The sequence below is a fragment of the Hemitrygon akajei genome, chromosome 11 (genome assembly GCF_048418815.1).
Source record: "Hemitrygon akajei chromosome 11, sHemAka1.3, whole genome shotgun sequence".
Classification (NCBI taxonomy): Eukaryota; Metazoa; Chordata; class Chondrichthyes; order Myliobatiformes; family Dasyatidae; genus Hemitrygon; species Hemitrygon akajei.
The window spans coordinates 73,881,830-73,904,737 of record NC_133134.1 but is presented as its reverse complement, the minus strand read 5'-3'; the positions used below and the strand labels follow the sequence as shown (position 1 = coordinate 73,904,737).

At 45.1% G+C, this 22,908-nt stretch overlaps 1 protein-coding gene across 3 annotated transcripts in view; it reads right to left on the bottom strand.

Annotated features, from left to right (window-relative positions):
- smad10a (SMAD family member 10a) overlaps positions 1-21,381 on the bottom strand; it is a 126,225-nt gene extending 104,844 nt beyond the window's left edge. Inside the window, exon 1 of one of the 3 annotated variants that reach the window (XM_073061141.1) lies at positions 21,254-21,381. The gene's annotated coding sequence lies outside the window, so the exon portion shown is untranslated. Of the gene's footprint in view, positions 1-11,169; positions 11,321-21,253 lie in introns of those variants that run through there. The other 2 variants (XM_073061139.1, XM_073061140.1) reach the window with 2 other exon arrangements.
- Positions 21,382-22,908: the final 1,527 nt, after the last annotated feature.

Below are 22,908 nucleotides of genomic sequence, written 5' to 3'. Positions count from 1 at the left end.
CCGACCCATCACGGCCAGACCAAATACAGACACGTCTACACCGACCCATCACGGTCAGACCAAATACAGACACGTCTACACTGACCCACCACGGCCAGACCAAATACAGACACGTCTACACCGACCCATCACGGCCACACCAAATGCGGACACATCTACACTGACCCATCACGACCAGACCAAATACAGCCACGTCTACACCGACCCATCACGGCCAGACCAAATACAGGCACATCTACACCGACCCATCACGGCCAGACCAAATACAGGCACATCTACACCGACCCATCACGGCCTCACCAAATACAGGAACGTCTACACCGACCCATCACGGCTTCACCAAATACAGGCACTCTACACTAACCCATCACAGCCACACCAAATACAGGTACATCTACACCTCCCCATCATAGCCGGACCAAATACAGGCATATTTTCGCTGAACCAACAGAACAAAAGCAAATGCAGCAACGTCTGTGCCGAACCACGACATCGCAGACTACATTTTTGCCGTGCTGTGTAGCTCTGGTACTCGCGGCCACATTTGCACTGATTCTCCTGACCAGACAGATCAAAGCTACCTCTGCTCTGACCCATTGGCAGATGCAAGACACTAGTACTAACCAAAGTTTTACGCAAATTCATCATGAGTGATTCAGTCATTTTTTAAAATATATATCTTAATAATATCGATTTAACTCATGATAAAAAGTACTTACGATACTAAATCTTGCAATGCCTTTCATTCCTAGATTCATCATCAATGCTTTTTCAGCACTGTCATCTACATTCCTCCACATCAATTCACTGCTGCCACTCGTGGCCCTCTGGGTGACACTACTACAGGCAGTCCATGGGTTACGTACAAGTTCCATTCCTGAGTCTGTTTTTAAGTTGGATTTGTATGTAAGTCGGAACAAGTACATCCGGTATTATTTAGCGTCAGTTAGTCAAACATTTGTCTTAGTATATAGTATATATTTTGGTGATGGGTGTGCATATAAAACACTTAAGAAACGTATGTATTCCAATAATTAAACCACTGCGTTGCTTAGTAATAATTGTAGCTTTCTTTGGGATAGGGCCTTCCACATGCTCTATTATTCTCAATTCATCCTTTAAAGTTGTTCCAATCATTGACCAACTGTAGCCTAACACTTTTCCAATGACCAATGGCATTTCTCTTCTTTCCAAACGCTTTATTATTTCCACTTTAATTTCAATCGCAATCACTTCCCGTCAACGGAACAGAAACACTGTGGGCGGCGGGTCCTGAGCTCCACTGGGTCCAAAGGACCACCGCACTGAATTCCCCGGGTCCTAAACTCCACTGCACTGAGACAAGTTAAATGGGACAAGTAGGGGGGCTGTGCTGGGTTTGGGTATTTGAGCCTCCACAATTTTCCACGTGGGAATTTAAACTGGAGGTGGCAGTGTTTTTTTTTACGAGGTCGAGTTGCAAGCTCAACATCAACCCAGCACGGGAGCGGTCTGTCACTGGATCGAACTTGGAAACCTCTGTTCTCAAACCCGGCGCTGATCTCACTGTGACAGCAGCTGACCAAAACTTGGGGGGGAGGGGGGTCAGGGTGAATCTTACTAAGAACAATTTAAGCCAAATACAAAGTTAAATACTCAACACAGTGTCAACAGCAACCACTTAAAATAGTGGACGGCATCACAATCTGACTTAAAATGGCAGACGGTTTTCTCCTTCCTCGGTTCGTAAGTACGGACGTTCGTAACTCGGGGACTACCTGTACAATAATTGAGGTTCCTCCTTACCTAACCCACCCCCTAGCAGAAGAACCCTATTGTGTGGTCCTTCCCCACAGTTAAAATTCAGAGTTAAGATTCTGCTGACCTTGGGTAGTCTGAGACACAGGAGCAGAATTAGGCCCCTTGGCCCATCAAGCCCACTCTGCTGTTCGAGCATGGCTAAGTTATCTTCACCCCTCAACCTCATTCTCCTATTAATTTATCCTTTATTAATCTATCCATTGTATTTATCTACAATTTATTCACAGATGCAAGGCCTCTTTCTGGAGACTTCCACTCCAAGCTGCAGGAAACCATTTTATTTTCGATTAAAATGGTTTTGGAGAAAGGTTGTGATTCCTGCCACTGGCTGTAAGGAGTTGATGCACTGTCCCCATGACCATGTGGGTGTCCTCCAGCTTCGCCTGTTTCCACCTACATTCCAAAGATGTCGGGATTATTAGTAGGTTAATTGGTCACATGGATGTAACTGGGCAGTGTGGGCTTGTTGGGCCAGAAGGGCCTCAAAACCATACTGCATCTCTACGTAAAAATATCAAAAATGAAAAGTCTTCCCAGTCCTGTTCCTCAGAATGCCACGCATGGTTTGACACTTTGCCTTACCATTCTATTTTACATAACCTACTGCATATTAAATCTGAAACTCTACACATCAAAACTGCATGTTAAATGCAAGCCAGATAGCAGAGAGCTGCCACCTTGTCATTTCTGATAAACATAATACATTTCTGAAACAGTGTCCAACGGAGCAGATAAAAAGAATGCAGCAGACGGCGAGTCTACGGCAGAGATGCCAAACTCAATTTGCACACTGGGCCAGCTTGGGCCGCCTAGCACTTGACATGGGCCAGACAGAAATCATCCAGACACGAGTGCAAACAAAATTTCAGAAAATCGGAACCCCTCTCCCTTTTGGTTTTGCCCTGCCAATTTCTGGAAGCAAGGCCCAGCACTTTCCTCTCTTGGTTGTGTATAAAATCTTTTTTCTAGAAATATATACTTGTCCTTGTCTCTGGGGCAGGCATTCCCAGCGAGTGTGTGAAATTATTAGTGGATCGCTATAACTCTGCAGAGGGGTTTCTGTCATTAGACCAAAGTAGACATTTCACAGCACTGTTCATGAAACATTACAGCACAGCCCACGATGCTGTGTCAACCCTACTCCAACCCTTCCTTCCCACAAAGCCTTCCATTTTCCCATCATTAATGTGTCCATCTAAGAGGCTCTTTTAATGTGCCTAATCTATCTGCCTCTACCACCATCCCTAACAGGGCAATCTACTCCTGACATCTCACCTATAGTTTCCTCCAACCACTTTAAAGCTCGTGTAATGCCACTACAGCACTGGCAGTTGGGGTTTAACTCCCAGCACTGTCCGTAAGGAGTTTATACTCTACTTTCTCCCCGTGACTGCACAGGTTCCCTCCTGTTCCCTCCCGCATTTCACAGATGTAAGAGTTACCGTTAGTAAGTGTAGGACGTGTTACATTGATGCCGGATGCATGGTGACACTTGTGGGCTGCCCCCTGCACATTTTTGGGTTGCGTTGGCCATTAATGCAAACGGTACGTTTCGATGTACATGTGATAAATAAAGGTAATCTTTCAGTCTTAAAATGATGCCTTCTTGTATTAGTCATTTCTGCCCTCCCTTATCTCCTCTGCCTACATGTAGAAGATGAATCTCAGCCAGCAATCTCTAAAAGAATGCTTAAAACAAATTAATGATTCAACCTCACCCCATTCCTATACCAGCTTGTCTGACCCCAGCCTCCTCCACTGCTAGGGTGAGGCTAAAAGTTAACTAGAGGGAAAGCATGTCATATCCTGCCTGGATAGTTTACAGCCCAATAGCATGAATGTCAAACTCTCCCTGTTTCAGGTAACCTGCTCCTCGAGTCTCTTTTTGATCTCCTCCTGATTGACCAGTTCCTTCCTTCATCACCCCTCCTCTACCCACTCCATTTGCCCTTCACCCACACACTTCCTACGACCTAGTGGCTCCCTTATCAAACTAATTTCTTTCACCAATACTCTGAACTGACTTTACGATCTAACTTTTTAAAATGTAATTCTTTATTCTTTATAATTGGTGCATATCGTGCCGACACAGCACAGGAAATTCCTGATAAACGTAAACGGAATGGCAAATAAAGTTGATCCTTTGATCTTTAACAGACTCACTTCAAGGACTCTTTATAATTCATGCTCCCAGTATTTTTCATTTGCACTGTTTGTCTTCTTTCACACATTGATTATATGTCAGTATTTGTTTATGTACAGTTCTTTGTAAAATTCTATTATTTCTATTCCTGTAAATAACTGCAAGAAAACGAATCTCAAGATAGCATATGGTAACATATATGTACTTTGATAATAAATTTACTTTGAACTTTCTTCCATCTCACTTCCCTCATTTGGTAACACAATCCAGCTTCTTTCCTATCAGGTTCCACCATCTGCAGGCTTTGCTGCCTCCATCTACCCGTCCTTGTCGCTATTTCCACACTTTTCTCCTATCAACCGCCCCCTCCCCCCAAAAAAATCTGGATCCACTATTACTCGTCAACTCTTGCTCTACTCCTACTCCTAACTTCTTCCTACTGGCCATGTTTCCTGTATCATTCACTCCAGATGAAGGGTCTCGATCCATAAGATCGACTGTCCGTTTCCCTCCTGAACTGCTGAGTGCCTCCTGCAGATAATTCAGCCCATTTGCTGCTTGTGTGAAGTGCTTTGGGGTAGCCAAGTTATATGGTAGTACTTCCCAACTTTAAGGACAATTAAAACATAACTCTTCCATGGATGGTCCCAGGCCTGGCTGCGAAACGAGGGTTGGGCATGGAGCCAGCAAGGGCTACAGAAACGCAGACAGAAGCTCATCCCTGGGGAGAAGCTCATCCCTACTTACTGAGTTTTTCCAACACTTCCTGCTTCTCTGCTGCAAGGACAATGCTGCTAAATTAGGGTGGCACGGTATCAGAGTGGTTAGCACAACAGCTTTTAGTACAGGCAACCTGGGTTCTAATCCCACCGCTGCCTGTAAGGAGCTTGTACGTTCTCCCCATGATCACATGGGTTTCCTCCAGGTGCTCTGGTTTCCTCCCACAGTCCAAAGACCTACCAGTTTGTTAGGTTAACTGATTATTGTAAATTGTCCCAGCTTTAAACCGAAGAGAGCTGGGTGGCATGGCTCAACGGGCCTACTCCACACTGTGTCTCAATAAATAAGTAAATCGGTTCTTTAACGTGCTTTCAATCAACCCCAATGCTCTCCAACCTTTTATAACAAATACTACAAAAGTAAGGAAGGGTTTCACAGGAAAAATTTAAAACACTAAAAGTAGATAAACACGAGAGATTCTGCAGATGCTGAATATCCAGAGCAACACACACAAAATGCTGGAGGAACTCAGCAGGTCAGGCAGTCTACAGAGGGGAATAAACAACTTTTCAGGGCCTTGGTTGACCTTTTATTCCCCTCTGATCTGAAGATTTCTTCCGGCATTTTGTGAATGTTAAACTGAAGTGCACGCTTCATTGCGTTTGTAAAATCATTTGGAAAGCAGATAGTCAAAGCTCGCTGACTAACAAGTACTGATTGATGAGGCACTGGCAGAATCAGACTGAAATATGCACTGGTATGTGCACACTCTATACAAGCATGCAACCCCAGACACAAGCATAGCTCGTAATGCTCAAGAACAAGTCAAACCATTTCCCATTTCAAAAAGGACACAACCCAGAATGAATATTAGTGAAGACCCAAATTTAATCAAATTTAAGTAGAATATTTTAAAGCATGCACTGTATGTCGTCATAGATAGATAGGGTCGTAAAGAGAGCTTTTGGCACATTGGCCTTCAATTAGAGTACTGAGGTACAGAAGTTGGGATGTTATGTTGAAGTTGTATAAGGCGTTGGTAAGGCCAGATTTGAGTATTGTGTCCAGTTTTGGTTGCCCACCTTCAGGAAAGTTATCAATAAGATTGAAAGAGTACAGATAAAATATACAGCTATGTTGCTGGGGCTTGAGTTTATAGGGAAGGGTTGAAAAGGTTAGGTCTTTATTCCCTGGAGCATTGAACAAGGCAGATTTGATGAAGGTATGCAAAACTATGAGGGGTATAGACAGGGTAAATGCGCACAGGCTTTTTCCACTGAGATTGAGCCTAGGTCAGGGGTTAAGGGTAAAAGGCAAAATGTTTAAGGGGAAAATTAGGAGGAACTTCTTCAGAGGGTGGTGAGAGTGTGTAACGAGTTGCCAGCAGAAGTGGTGGATGCTGGTTGATTTCAACATTTAAGAGAAGTTTGGATAAGCACATGCATGGGAGGGGTATGAAGGTCTGTGGTCAATGAGACTAGGCAGGATTGTCAACCTGTAACTGTTACCTGCTCAGTTGAGGAAAAACACCAGAGACACAAAATTACCTCTGAAACGGTTTTTATTCAGAGAGGAGTTCGCAGCCCCACACACTTCGGGTGTAAGGTAGCCAACTCCCAATTTCTCGGTTTACAAAGGTCATACTTACACCCAAAAGCAGGGTACTACATTCGCAAATATGGTTACCGATTCAAATTCATCAATTGATTGGCTATTGCATAGCTAAGCATGCGAAATACTCAGAATTTAGCAAAGGTTAAAGTGTAATACCTAGTATTAATACTGACGTACTTCAGGACACTTGAAATAGGTATCCTTAAAATATTTTGCCAAGCACATTGTCTTGTGGTTGTAGGTTCCCTTTTCCTTGTGGTCTCCACGTCTGGCCTGGCACCTTATTTTAGCTACCTCTCCTTACTTCCCCAATGACGTACCTCTCTCTTGTCCTGTCTACATATTTTGCCACACACCCCTCGCCCACCCCTCTACACATACCCCTTACCCGCTTCACATTCTCAGGATAACAGTTCAGCATGGGCCAAGGGGCTTATCTTCATGCTGTAGTATTCTGTGATGAATCTATAATTCCACACGACAGAAGTCACCCAATCTATGCTGGCTCTCTAAACAGCCAGCCCCACACATTGCTCCCTCAAAAGACCCACCAACTCCCAACTACCCTTCCACTTGCCTACACGGGGGGGGGGGGTAGGGAAAAGAGGAGGCAAATGACAGGAGCTAATTAATCTATTAGGTCTTTCTTCAACCTATCAGAAATATTTATCCGGAGTTCGGTGTAAGCAGGCCTTTATCAGTTATCCCTCCATCTGTCCAGAAATCTCATTGACCACCCCACCATCAGGCAGGAGGTACTGTGCCATTAGGACAAGGACTGTTAGGATGGGAAACAACTTCTTCCCCCAGGCTGTGAGATTCTGAACTCCTGCCACCACCCAGGTCTCATCACCTACAGCGTTAAGTGCCAGTTGCGTTGTACTGTTTACTTTTTAACTTGTGTTGCAAATGCAACTTACTGGTTAATTTGTTTGTGATAACATTATTTATGTGTTATGATTGAGTTCTATCTGTGCTGGTCCAGAGGAATGCTGTTTTGAGAGGGAGTATATGCACTGAATGATAATAAACCTGAACTGGAAATTAGAGGATCTGGCAGAAATCCACATGGTCACTGGGAGAACGTGCAAACTTCACATAACAGCACTTGAGCTCAGCTTCAAAACTCGGTCTCTAAGGATGAGGGCATCGAGGGAGGACAAAGTGGTGTTCAGCTCACAACTCCATGTCAGCCAATTCCCCCAACTGATCCCGTCCTGTCCCATCTGCCTGTGTTTGACCTGTCTCCTTCTCTTCTCGCTGCCGCCATTGGACAGGAGGTCCAGGAGACTTGGGCCCATCCGCCAGGCTCGGAAACGGTTGTTGCCTGGCAACCATCGGGCTCTTGGACTAGCTTCACTCACCTCTGCACCGAACTGGCTCCGTGGCTGTGGACTTCATTTTGGGGACTCTACGGTTCATATTCTGTGTATTATTTGTTCAATTTTTTTTACTGTTTGCAGGATGTGTTCTTTTTTCACACAAGGGATGTTTGCTGTGTGCTTTATTTTGTACTTCTTTGTTTCGTGGCTGCCTGCAAAATGACTCTCAAAGCTGTATATGTATCCAGACTGATAATAAATGGACTTGGAACTTTGAATGCTGTGTGGCAGATCTCACTTTAACAATGGAAATTTAGACGACAGAAGAAAATGAAAGCTAATTTAAATTTTCTTGGAATTTTTATAATATCTAGGATTAGTGTCTGCCTTATGAAAACTGAGAAGACTGGGCAAGCATGGGGAAGGGGCCACCAAACTTTCAGGATGATCCTGAAGCTTCAGCAACTTCACAAAAAAACATAGTTAGTACATTTACAGCTGTAGCCTGAGGGTTGTTGGCAGCTCTTTCCCCTTGTAGAGTCTTCATTCAGAGATTGGGAATCACTGTGACACTTGATGCGATACTCTAAGAACACAAATGGTATTTAAATATTTTAAATAAATTAAAATATTTAAAAATAGCTAAAATATTTTAAATAACTTAAGTATGAATCACTGCAGAGTACAGACAGTCTTGGGTTGAAAGGAGGCAAGAGAAACTAAATTATACACTGCATTTCTAGTGCTTTGTCATCAGTGTGTGTGGTAGGGTCTGAAACTTTCAAGCCAAACCAAAACAAAACACATCCAGACACAACCCCTGGAGCCACAGAGAAAGAGAATGGGTTTCGCTGGAGAGATACAGAAAGGTCCTTCAGCCAGCCACTGTCTGCTCCATCATCATTTTTGCTCCAATCCTACACCTAGCTTGGTCGTGTACACATTGAAACATACAGTGAGATGTATAGTTTACGTCAACAACCAACATAGCCTGAGAATGCGCTGGGGGCAGGCAGCCCACAAGTATCACCATGCTTCTGACGCCAACACAGCATGCCTGCAACTAGAATCATTATAACCTCTACACCTCTGGAGAGTGATAGAGAACTGGAGCACCCAGAGGAGACCCATACGGTAGAGAGAACGGATGAACTCTTCACAGACGGTGGAGGGGATCAGTAACAACTGGCAGCGTAATTGCCACAGAGATGCGCCGATGACCACCACAGTCTGAGAATGTGGGAGAAAACCAGAGCGTCCGGAAGAAACCCATGTGGTGACAGGGAGAATATATACAAATTCATTACCAACAATGAACCCCAATCGCTGACGGCTGGGGTTATAAAGCATTGTACTAACCGCTACACTACTGGGCTGCCCACTGCATCCCTCCAATATTCTACCAGCTACCTACACTAGGGTAAATTAACCCACTCACCTGCATACTTACAACAACGTGACCAGACCCAGCCCGGGGACAAGCCACAGTTGACGCTGGTACACATCAGTCAGGTAAGTGCTGGTGGGATGTGGGGGTATTTAAAGAAAGCTGGATCAGGGAAATGAATTTGGATAATCAGCATAATTGTACTGAATGACAGAATGGCTAAATGGCCTACTTGTGCATTACAAGCATCATGCTCAAAGTTGGTACCCACTGCAGCCACTAATGGAGCGCTTACTTGGTACGCAGACTTCCATTATTGCCCCACACGTCACAGTACCCTTCAGCCCAACTGGTCAATGCCAGTCTACGTTAGTCCCATTTGCCAGAGGTTGTCCCTGTACACCACTGAACCTTGCCTGTCCATGTACCCACCCAAGTATCACTTAAGCATGTTGTAATGTGCTTCTCAACCACTTCTTCTGCCAGTCCTTTCCATATACGCACCCTCTGGGTGAAAAAAGGAGCCCTGAAAGTTCCAATTAAATCTTTCTCTACTCACTCTAAACCCACATCATCCAGTTCTTGATTTCTCAACCGTAAGAAAAGGACTGTGTGCATTGACTATATCTGTGAACCTCAATTTTACACACATCTTTATAAATCAGCCTTCATTCTCTAATGTGGAACACACTGCCAGGGGTGGTAGTAGAGGCAGATACATTAAGGACATCTGAGAGACTCTCAGATAGGCACATTGACGAAAGGAAAAAATGGAAAGGCGTGTGAGTGGCGAGGTCTCTATCAAAGGAGATGCAAGGTGCTCCTTCCTTCCGCTAGCCTTGGGCAAGGTGTAGTACCTGCTTAGTCCCACCCGCCCCGCCCACGGGACTAGATGGTGGATGGTCGTATGAGCAGCTGGTGCCTGTTACAGGTTCTGGTTATTGACCACTGACACCAGGCAGACAATCTCTGAAGAGTATTGATAATGGCTGGGGTCACCCGTCTTGTAAAGACTCTGCCCAGAAGTTGGCAATGGTAAACCACTTCTATGGAGAAATTTGCCAAAAACAATGATGGCCATGGAAAGACCACAATCGTCCACATCATAAGGCATGGCACATAATGACGATGATGTTGTGGGAGAGAAGGGTTAGATTGGTCTCAGAGTGGCCTAAAGAGCCAGCAAGCCTTAATAGGCCAAAGGGCCTGTACTATACTGTACTGTTCTTCCATTCTATGAATGAATTTATTTATTTAGAATTACAGCGTGGAACAAGCCCTTCCAACCCAACTAGCCATGTCGTCAAGTAACCCTAGCCTAATCGTCTGACAATTAACCTACTAACCAGTACACTTTTGGACTGTGGGAGGAAACCGGAGCACCCAGAGGAAACCCACACAGCTTACGGGAAGAACGTACAAAATTTCTCAGAGGCTGCCGGAACTGAACTTCCATGCCCCAAGCTGTCACAGCAGTTAGCGCAAAGTCCCAATCTGTTCAACTTCTCTCCATAACTCAGTCCTTCGAGTCCTGGCAACATGCTCGTACATCTTCTTTGCCGAAGACGACCCTAACCCTTAAAAACAGAGCGAGTAATGGCATCATCAGGCATTGAAACTGAGTGTGAACAGATGAAGCTCTCATTCACAGGCTGAGAATCACTGAGAAACTCTCTTTGTGAGAGACCAGGATAGTAGTTCTCTCTCGAATACCTTAAGTAACTGCTAACCAAAAGCCACCGAACACACAGAGAAACCAACATCAATACTGCGCTTTGGAAAATACCTGGCTACACCAGGCAGATCACAGCCATTCACCACTACAATTTACACAGAGCATTAATTACTGGCTTTGTCAGCGCCACTCCCTACTGCCTTATTTAAACACTCAAAGAAATATGATCTGCTGCTAATTATAGTTCATTAGAATATATACCAGACAAAACAAAAAGAAAAAAAAATGCACAAAGTGTAATCCTGATAACGTTTCCTGGCGAACTAGCTGTTTATGCTTGGATCAGACTCCTGTACCGAAGATAACTTTTAAAAAAACGCAGCGTTCGTTCTTTCATTTAACTGATTTCATTCTGGAAGCTAATTTCTTCAGAAAGAATAAAGCCTTGTATTATAATTGCTCACCCCCAGACCCTGGGATTCACAGTTAGCCTTGATTAATGCCTTACCAGTGAGGAATGTGTTACGTCCGGCAGACCAGATGCAGGAAGAGCAGAGTTCAATTTGGAATCTGTAAAATGGGAGCACGGATCCTCTGTAACAGGAGGCAAAGTTGAAGCGAACGACTTTGCTCACTTCAAGCAGCAGAAATCCAGCTTTCACAAGTACTGCTGTCAGTGCCTAGAGTCAGAGAAATGAGGCAATGCCCTTCTGCAGTACACGTTTTTGAACTGGACAAGCACTGACCTAACAGTCAGGGACACATTGCACTCATGACCACTAGGCCACAAGGCACAGGACTAGAAAATGCACTTGTGTCTGGAAAACAACTTGCATTTCACAGTAGTCCTATATATCACAATAGAATTTTAAAGCAGAATTTGAGGCCATTCAATATAGAACATTAGAGATAAGAGAATTAGGCCATTCTGCCCATTGAGTCTGCTCCACAATTACAGCACAGTACAGGCCCTTCAGCCCACAATGCTGTGATGACCTTTTAACCTATTCTAAGATCAATGTAACCCTTCCCTCCTACATAGCCCTCCATATTTCCTTCATCCATGTGCCTATCTAAGAGTCCCTTAAATGACCATAACATATCTGCCTTTATCACCATCCCTGGCAGTGCGTTTCACACACTCACCAATCTCTGTGTAAAAAACTTATCCCCCCACTTTACATTTCTCCAATTGCCTTAAAATTATGCCACCGTGTTTTAGCCATTTCCATCCTGGGAAAAAGGCTCTGGCTGACAATCAATCTACACCACATTTGATTCCTTAAAGTTGTCAAAGCCATGATGGGGCAGGGGGAGGGGGGAAGATGGTAGTGGAGATAAGCTTCCTCTGCCTATTAAATACTCCCAATGGCATGCGACGCAAATACCTCTGACAACTAAGTCCATCCCAGCTCCTGGCCTTCATGTGAGGCTTAGCTACTAAGCCTGGCACAACCATTTCTACTGACAGGAGAAGGGGCAAAGGGCAATTACTGCTGCCTTACAGCAGTCGCTTCGGGCAGATGGGGCTCATCAGCCGTGGTTGGCAGCTCATCTAGGAGAAGGAAAACTCTGATCTCAAACCTCCACTGCCTTGCAACTACACCCACTCATGGGGAAGGCTTTGGGAGTATCCCCGCAAGGAGACATCCGGAGCTGGGCTCCCAAGTTGAGTTTAAAGCTGACTGGCAACTCCTGTGACGCTGCTGGTGCCATTCTCTGCTGAACCTTTGGATTCATCTGCTGTGTGGAGAGGAGCCGCCTTCTGCATGGGCAACAGCTTGCTCACCAAATCGTTATCAGGTAGACAGCCAGGAACCAACATCATGGTTGACCCCAACCAACAGAGGGCCTCAGGATACCTCTTAGCATCATGTACACCTCTATCAAGTCGTCCCTCATCATCCTTCACTCCAAAGAGGAAACCCTTACCTCACTGAATCTTTAAAAAGAGCTATACAATTCATCCCACAGATTTTTTTTCTCCCCTAACCCAAATACCCCTGCATGTTAAACTACTGCCAATGTTATTTAATTAAGTTACCAGAGAATCTGATTGCACACCCTTCCAAGCTACAGGTTCCAGGTCACATCTGCCCTCTACAAAGTATATTCACTTCAGGTTCCCTCCTGTTGTTTTGCTAATTATATTAAAGATGTGACATCTGGTATTGATCCACTGACAGGAACATTTCCCTGGTAACTTTAAACGCCATCACTGGGCCCTCCTTAAGAACAAGAATGATCACTGATAGCCAAAAAAGGAAGAATAAAACGTTGAAGGAGTTTCTTTAAAAAATGATGAGCGATTGCTTTTAAACAAAGGCTCATGAGCAAGTCAATCGATTTTGTGGGAGGCAAGCAGGTCCTTGGAGACACAATCACTACAACCACTCAGAGGTACGATACATAGCAACAGGACATCGCTGAAATAATTCAGACAAGAGTAGTAACCATAACAAAGAGTCAGCCCCGTCAAACAGTCAATGAGAACATAGTTAATCTGATCAATGGCCTCAATTTCACTCCAGTTTGACCTCCATAAGCCTCAACTCCATTTAAATCAGCCACTAGAATCCTTGATGAGTCAACGTCCACAGTCGTCTAAGCTGAGAATTCAATCAAGTTAACATCCTCAGAAGAAACTCATTTCAGTCTTAAAAGGCATCCCTCATAACGATCACTGATCGCAGTCCGATGACTGTCACTGTCTGTAAGGGGTCTGTACGTTCTCCACATGACGGTAAGGGTTTCCTCCACAGTCCAAAGCTTAGGGTGAGGTTTAAGCTTAGTAAATTGTGGGCAATGTTACGTTGGCACCGGAAGTGTGGTGACACATGCGGGCAGCCCCCAGCTGACTTGATTTGACACAAACGACACATTTCATTGCCTGTTTCAATGTCAATATAACAAATAAAGCTAATATTTAACCTGAGCCTATACCCCCACCCATTAAACTCCGTTAATTATCTTAAACACCTCAATACAAAACACCTATTTACAAACAGCAATGATGCAACCAAATAATCTGCTTTAGAAATATTGGCAAGAACAATCTTTCAAAACTGCTTCAAAGATGTGGATTGGTCTCAGTAAGTGAGAAAATGCTGTCAGCATCCAATCTAGATTGTGAGACAGGCAATCAAATTGAGTTAAACAGTGGGTTTAAATGTCTAGTACCAGAGGGAGGGCATTTAAGACGAGAGGGGATAATTTCAAAGGAGATGTGAGGGGCAAGTTTTCCTTTCACACAGAGAGTGGTGGGTGTGTGCTGCCTGGGGTGGTGGGAGAAGCAGATACATTAGGGACATTTAAGAGTCACTTAGATAGACACATGAATGTGAGGGAAATGGAAAGATTATGGACATTGTGTAGACAGATGAGTTTAGCTGGACATTTGATTACTAACTTAACTGGCTCAGCACAACACTGTGGGCCAAAGGGTCAGATCCTGTTCTGCACTGTTCTAAACATCATTAAACCTGTGATTTTTGATCATCAATAATGCTCCTTCTAGTACTTCAGCTGATAGGTTTAGGGGACCCAACAACCAAAGTTGATAATAAACATTCTCTATTTACTCGGACGTAAAAATTAACGTGCGTACGTACCCTGGAACTGGGAAGGAAACAGTGGATGGCAAAAATTTGTTTTTATCGAGACACAACTAGAAAGAGTTGTACAATTACTGAAAGCTATGATTTAAGAGCACCGTGGGGTGCTACGGCAGTGTAGTAGTTAGTGTGTAATGCTAATACAGCTTGAGGCATCGGAGTTCAGAGTTCAATTCCAGTGTCCTAAGTGTGTTCGTTCCTCCCTGTGAGCACATGGGTTTCCTCCGGCAGTGCAAACATGTACCAGTTAGTAAGTTAACTGGCAATTGTAAGTTTTTTTGTGATTGGGTTAGGGTTAAATCGGGGGATTGCTGGGCAGTACAGCTCGAAAGGCCAGGAGAATATTCCATGCTGTATCTCAATAAAGAAATAAAATGAAGAAAAACTTAGTAAGCACAGTTGAGATTGCCTCAAAGAGAAATACAGCTGGCTGCTGCTAAAAGCACTCACACTCACTCCAGTCCTCAGACTCAGACTCACCAGAGATTTCAAGAGCCTGTCATAACACAACCTCTACACCATATATGCCAAATCCGGCCCGTGGTGGAATTATCTTTGGCCCGCGAGATAATATCTAATTACTATTAAAGCTGGCCCCAGTAATTGAAGCACCTATGGCGTATGATATGGCTAATGCTGAGTTTATTCAGGTACCAGGTTTTCAGGGTTTTTAGTGTTTATTCGGCAGTCTTCTTCATAAGAAACGGAATTTGTAAAGTGAAACACTTTGTAGTTATAGCAGAGACTGAGATACATGAGAGCAGGCTGAAAAAACGGAGGCAACGAAAGCTGCGTTCGCACGCGTCCGACTAATCCGGCCCGCATGAAGCTGCATTTTGCTCAATCCGGCCCGTGACCTAAAATGAGTTTGACACCCCTGCTCTACACAGTACACCCCAAACAATAACAAGCTGCACTGGAAACCTTACCTGCAAGGAAAACATGCACAGAAATAATAACTTGGTAAAATTGGCCTGAACTCTACAGTAAGGGTTCAGCTGAGGTATAGGAGCTGCAGGAATTGGGGCTTGCAATCAACAAGTCCTCATTTGGAGGAGAGTGTGACAAGTTATTTAGAGTATATTGCAGCTTTATCATAGCAGGCCAAAAAAATAATTTGCCAAAAGTAAGCAGAGGGTGCAGAATCCCTCTTTTGTGACCCTATATCCTAGCGTAACTACATGTTGTGTGTGACTTTATGTACTGTGTCATCGAGAAGCGATATTCATTTAGCTGTATACATGCATAGTTGAGTGACAAACTTGAACAATAAGAGCAGAGGAGCAGTGGTTTGAAACTGAATCAGTCTTCAAAATTCATTGCATATGCTGCACTAGTCACAACTTAGGGGAACACTCTCGAGTAGTAATGCTGAACCTAGCTCAAACAGACTGTTATCCAACCACAAGAGAACTGAGAGAAACAGCCCAAGGTTATCAGATTCTCTGTAAATGATTGTGGGATGACCTCAACTTCTTTTGTGGGCGATTGTGGTAACTGGCCACTATCTGACACCAAACTGGGTGTTTACAAAGATAGAGGAATAAGGATTGACTTCAGGACACTTAGTACTCTGTTCCTTTCTTTGACATTCATTAAGGATTTGAGCAGTGTACTGTAATGAAGAGTCCATTTTTAACTATATGAATTAATACATCAGATGAACAGAACAGCCCGGGCAGGCATACTGCTCCTGTACAGCACACACAAACTGCTGGAGGAACTCAGCAAGTCAGGCAGCATCTATGGAGGAGAATTAACAGCCTGACATCAGGATCAGGAGGAAGCAGGGGAAAGCCCGAATAAGGAGTGGGTAGGGGAAGGAATCCATCCCAGTGCCATAATACTCTGTGAAGGAAAAGAGAATTAAGGCATCAAAGTCTGCAACCAATGTGGAAAGAGACATGAAATGCATGCAGAAGCCTCAGGTTTATGTCATATACAGTAATAGAAACATAGAAAACCTACACTACAATAAAGGCCCTTCGGCCCACAAAGCTGTGCTGAACATGTCCTTACCTCAGAACTAACACATACCTTACCCACAAGCCCTCTATTTTCCTAAGCTCCACATACCTATCCAGGAGCCTCTTAAAAGACCCTATTACTTCCGCCTCCAACGCCAGCAGCCCATTCCACACACTCACCACTCTCTGCATACAAAACTTACTTCTGACATCTCCTCTGTACCTACTTTCAAGCACCTTAAAAATATGCCCTCTCGTGCTAGCCATTTCCGCCCTGGGGAAACGCCTCTGACTATCCACACGATCAATGCCTCTCATTATCTTGTGCACCTCTATCAGGTCACCTCTCATCCTCCGTCGATGACTCAGATGAAAAAAGAGTGGGGTAGCAAAGATTCAATGGTTCAATTTATATGCAATATACAACCTGATATTCTTACTCTCACAGACATCCACAAAACAGAAGAAAAACCCCAAAGAATGAATAACAGGGAAAAAAAAGGTTAGAACCATAAAGCCCCCCCCCCACTCCACTTATTTCAGCAAAGAAACATGAGCCTCCCATTTACCCACCACACAAACAACAGCAAAGCCCCCAAATGGACTCTCAAAAAGTACCGCCACATGCCACAGGTTCTCACTAACAAGGGAGACTCCTGTCACAGACAGAGGGGAGAACAGCTCACTGTTTCGATACTAGTCTGTGGCTTCGCTTTTATTTCGAGTTTCCCCCGACTTGAGAATCGGCAACAATCTCCCTTACCATTCCGGGGAATAGTAAGAGGTAGATAGCACACTAAACTGTGTGGATAAAAACAGATCCTTTTGAATAACCAGAACCTCAAGATGTATCGGATTTCACGATTATACTGGTTCATCATTTGCAGGGCAGGAAGTCTTTATGACCAGTCCAAACAATACTTGAACTTTCCCAGAACATTAGCAAAGCTTTCTATCCAGCCCACTGATCACACAGGCCTCCAGATAGATGACACAGCCGGTCAACAAGAACAGAGATGTGAAAGGAAAAATAAACACCATAAAAATGAGATTACAAACAGTTCCTTTCAACTCATCTCTTGGCGATCAGAGGACAGAGATAATATTAATTAGATTTCATATTCACAATGCAATGCTTCTTTGAAAGTACTACAGGTACCAGACGACAAGTCTGCAGCCACAAATTGCTAAGCTGCAGATTCTCCTATGTCTCCCTAAGGCAGCCCAAATTTGCCCAGTATTTGGAGCAAGAATCGAGGGAGAAGGGGGTGGTGAAGAGGTGGGAAGAAGGTAAGTGGGAAAGTCTGCCAGTTTGCATTCCTTCCTTTCCCCGGCCTTCGTATTATAGCTTCTCCCCCCTTCTTTTCTGGTCCTGATGATGAGTCTTGGCCTGAAATGTCGACTGTTTATTTCCCTCCATTGATGTTGCCTGACCTGCTGAGTTCCTCCAGCACTGTTTTGCTCAAGATTTCCACCATCTGCAGAAGCTCTTGTGACTGAGGCTTTATCCAGCCTAACATACCCTCTTCATTCTCCTCCTATCTCCACAGCAGACTGAGGATTAATAACTCATCTGGCACTAGGCCACAATGAGCTACAAAAACTGGTATTAAGTTCATATTAACAAAAAACAAAACAATGTTAAGCTAAAGGCAGTACCAGAGGGATATCCAAACTTCTTGTCTATGGTTTATCAAGAGGCCACTAGTTTAGGGGCAAAGAGTCTCAGCCTCTGCTCTGCACTCGAAGGTGACTCAGACAGACGGGTGAGTCTAGAGACCAAGCCTCCACTCCACACTCGAGGGTGACACAAACAGATGACAAGGGAAATCCAGAGTCGAGGCCTCCATTCCACCCTCGAGGGTGACAAAGGAAATCCAGAGTCGAGGCCTCCATTCCACCCGAGGGTGACACAGACAGGTGACAAAGCCTCCGCTCCACACACAAAGGCTAGCGACCTGGATGGGTGACAAACTTCATGCTTAAAGGACATTCATTGATGTCCGGCTATCTTAGGTCAGCAGTCACGGCATCAGATGTCTGTGCGAGCAGAAGGCACGAGGGCGGGTGAGTAAGCAAGCCTGAAGTTTGGGGTCACTTCATCAGCTAGTCCAATGTTGGTAATGAAGATGAAAGCCCAAAGGTCAATCAGAAGTCCAAAAGTTAAAGCCTGAAAATTGGAAGCCTGCCCTGAAGTCTATGCATGGGGGTATTAGGAAGGAAAGGTGCTTGTCCTGTTATTGTCGTTTTACTGCTTGTTGTGTTCTATGTTGCTCTGCTGAACATCGTGGGCATAATACGTGGACACCGGGATGTGTCCAGGCTGCCTCCAGCATATCCTTTGGTTGTGCTGATTGTTAATGCGAGCGAAGCATTTCACTGCATGCTTTGATGTACAAGTGACAAATAAATGAACCAGAATCTGAAACAAGTTTCAAACCTGAACTAAACTACAATCAACACACACAAGATGCTGGTGGAACACAGCAGGCCAGGCAGCATCTATAAGGAGAAGCACAGTTGACGTGGTAACCAAAGCACTAAATACAGGTTGAGCACCCCTCATCTGAAATGCATGGGGCCGAAGTATTTTTGATTTTGGAATATATAATGAGATAGTTTGGGATCGATATCATTTCAGACTCTGAATTTATGTGGAAATGGAAAGCAGTCTTTGTTTTACACTTGTTCGTCACACATGTTGCCATTCAGCACATTAGATTTTCATCAGCGACCGCCTTGGCAAACTCGATGAATTTCTCTGCTGCTTCGTGATCAGCAGATGCTTTATCACCACAAATATTTTAAAAATTACTGCCATATCTTTTCTTAAATTTCTGCAACCAGTCTGCTTAATATTCACAATTATATGCAATTTTCAGTTTGTCGTGATAGATCTTTATTTCATGATCCACACACCGTTATGTTCACTTCGATGCTGAGGAATCCACTCTCTCAATACATCTTCCAGATCTTCATTTTTGGTTTATGCAGCGTTTTCTATTTTTAATTAGCTGTAATCTGTTCATTACAGATGTGAGGACACTTCTCAGAACTGTCTGGTGTGCAGACCTTGTGGCATTTTCCATTCATGTCAGCACTCAAAAAAATTTGGATTTTGGAGGTTTTTGGATAAGGAATACTCAACCTGTAATTATTTTTTTTTAAAAAGGCATAGCACAGTGGCACAGCTAAGAGTGGCTATTTCACAGTGTCAACGACCCAGGATTTGTGAATGTGCAGGGTTCCAGCTTCCTCCTCCATCCCGAAAGACAATGGGTTAAATTGCCCCTAGTGTGTGATTTTAAACTAGTGTCATTGAGTTTATTTTGTACAGAGGTGAGCCATGTATAATTTGAGTTTACATTAACACATGTTTATTCTAGTCTTATAATATACTATGCTGCCCAAAGCTAATTTTCATGGTCACAGGAGATTCTGCAGATGCTAGAAATCCCAAGTAACACACACACACACACACAAAATGCTGAAGGAACTCAGCAGGTCAGGCTGCATCTACGGAAATGAATGTTGATGTTCTGGGCTGTGAATCGTCAGGATTGGAAAGGAATGGGGAAGACACCAAACTAAGAAGGTGGGGGAGGGGAGGGAAGGAATGCAAGTTAGGTGAGAGGTGAAGGCAAAGGTAGGAGGGTGGGGGCAGGGATAATGTTGAGAAGCTCGGGAGGTGATAGGTGGAAAAGATAAACAACAGAAAGAAGGGGGAATCTGATAGGACTAACTTATGCTCAACACCACCTTATCCACTTGCATCGCCACTTTCGGAGTGCTGTGGCCTGACATCGTACATCAGTCCTCCCAACGGTCCTGCCATTTACTGTACACTTTCCTCAAGTCCTCCCAATGTGCAAACCCTCACATTTATCTGAATTAGACCCCGAAGTTAACAAATGCAGGCCACTGAACTTTTAAAGTGCAAAATCCCATACAAAACCTGTACGCAAGCAAGTTTAGATGGATAACCGCCTTTTCCAATGAGAAGTGCTGAGAATGCCAGACAGACGGGAAATCACGGTGACTGTGACCAGTAAGATGGTTCTGTTCTGCGAAGGCAGCAGGTGCCACGTCCCTGCAAGCACTACTGGCATACGGCAGAGGAGTAAATGATGCAGTATGCTCACATAAATGGTCAGTCAACTCTGGAGTAGCCCCCCCCCCCCCCCCCAGCTAGGTGGTGGCGGGAGAGCAGTGAAGAAGGAAAACAGCAGAGGGGAGCTGGAAAGTTGAGAGAAGGTGGAGCGAGGATCTGGCCAGAGAGCGTGGGGAATGCCCTGGCCTAGTTAGTGGAGGGCAAATGAGTGTGAGGGAAAAGACAGCTCAGAAGAGTTGGGGTGGGGGAAGAGGGGAGGCAACTGTCCTTGGCGAGGGGAATGGTGAGAGCCCAGAGTGAGTGGGTGGGAAAAGGAGGCGACTGCCCCTGCTGAGCGGGGGTGGAATTTCCCGGCCGAGAGGCGGGCGAGGGAGGGAGGATAGGGGCTACGCCGACTGATTTTGAGGGAGGGAGAGGTGGGAGAAGGCTGCCCCGGCCGAGGTGACGAGAGCGTAGGGAGTGACTCCTCCGGTACGGAGAGAGGGACTATCCCAGCAGAGTTGGGGGGAGGGTATCCTATAGCCGAGTGGCTTAGAGGGGTGAGGAGCAACTGCACTAGCCGACTGACAGGGGTGGGGGGGGGGGGGGGGAACTGACTGGCTACTGAGGGGGTGCCCCGGCCGTGTGAGGGGCGGAGGATAGGGAGGGAGCGTCTATCCCGGTCGAGTGGTAAGGGGAGTGAACAGGTTGCCACGGCCGAGGTGAGAACGAAAGACAACGGAGAGGCCGGTATGTAACGGGGTCGAGTCAGGTCGGGCCGCGACGGACCAGGCGCCCAGTGAGATGTCACCCGGTCAGTGTCCAGCCGGCCGCCCACGGACACTCAGCTACTCCCCGCCCTGCACTCGGTATCTCAAAGGGCCCCGCCACCCTCGGCAAATGCCGGGCGCCGATACTCACTCAGTGGCCACCGACCCGCTCCTCACTCCGAACGATCCCGACTCACAACAACAACAAGCAGCGTCTGCGCCCGCGTGCGGCGCCAGCCGGCTCCACCAATCGGCGCCTGCCTCTCATGATCCCGCGGCTGGCGGCCCAATCAGCGTGTACACGCCTGCTGCGTTCCACCAATTGCAGAGAGGCTACCAAGGAGAGCAAGTGTGGTTGGTGGTGGAAGTGAGGAGGGTTGGAACAGTTGCGTCGCGGAGACGTCATCTGATTGACAGATGGTGGAACGACACGCCGCAGGATTCAGCTCAATGAAAGGGCGAGACTCTGATGTCAGCGTCAATACCGCCCAATTGTCTGACGCTTTTCTGAAAGGTGTGCCCGCCCTCGCGAAGAGCAGTCACGTGCTCGACTGTTGAATGAACTGAACGTACACTCGCTGGCTGATATTTTACACTCACCTATGCATCATAGAAAGAGAAAAAACCTACATCACAATACAGGCCCTTCGGCCCACAAAGTTGTGCCGAACCTTAGAAATTACTAGGCTTACCTATAAGCCCTCTATTTTCCTAAGCTCCATGTACCTATCTAAAAGTCTCTTAAAACCTATTGTATCCGCCTCCACCACTGTTGCCGGCAGCCCATTCCACGCACTCACCACTCTCTGTGTAAAAAAACCTTACCCCTGACATCTCCTCTGTACCTACTCCCCAGCACCTTAAACCTGTGTCCTCTTGTGGCAACCATTTCAGCCCTGGGAAAAAAGCCTCCTATTACCCACACGATCAATATCTCTCATCATCTTATACACCTCTATCAGGTTACCTCCCATCCTCCGTCGCTCCAAGGAAAAAAGGCCGAGTTCACTCAACCTTTTCTCATAAGGCATGCTCCCCAATCCAGGTAACATCCTTGCAAATCTCCTCTGCAGCCTTTCTATGGTTCCACATCCTTCCTGTAATGAGGCGACCAGAACTGAGCACAGTACTCCAAGTGGGGTCTGACTAGGATCCTATACAGCTGCAACATTACCTCTCGGCTCCTAAATTCAATTCCACGATTGATGAAGGCCAATACACCGTACGCCTTCTTAACCACAGAGTCAACCTGCGCAGCTGCCTAGAGCACCCTATGGACTCGAACACCAAGATCCTTCTGATCCTCCACAATGCCATGTTGTCTGCCCAGTCATGTCGTGTTGACTAGCCAGTTTGTGTTTGGCTGAAGACTATTTATGTGGTTGCTGTGCAAATGGACTGCACTAAACCAGGCTGCCCTTGAAGGCAATTGTTAGACAGAAAGTGGTCTGCCAAGATGTTCACTGCAGTTTAAATTGGATTAGATACTTACATGCGTTTTTTGGAATCTATGATTTCTAACGGATAATTTTTTGTCAATGGTATACCTGACCATCTTTTCTTTTTTATTAATATAATGACCATTCTCCAAACTCTCAATTCAGTTTAGCAAATATACTAATATGACTGTAAGGATATTGAATGAAATTATAAATCCTTCTCTCTCCTGAATGTATTGCTAACACAATGCTTTTGAAAATTTAACTATTTACAAAATAAAAATCAGTACTAAATGATATTTACACCGCTCCGGGGCAATAAAAATTCAGTCTCTTGTGAAATCATTTACTGCTATGTAATTCCAAA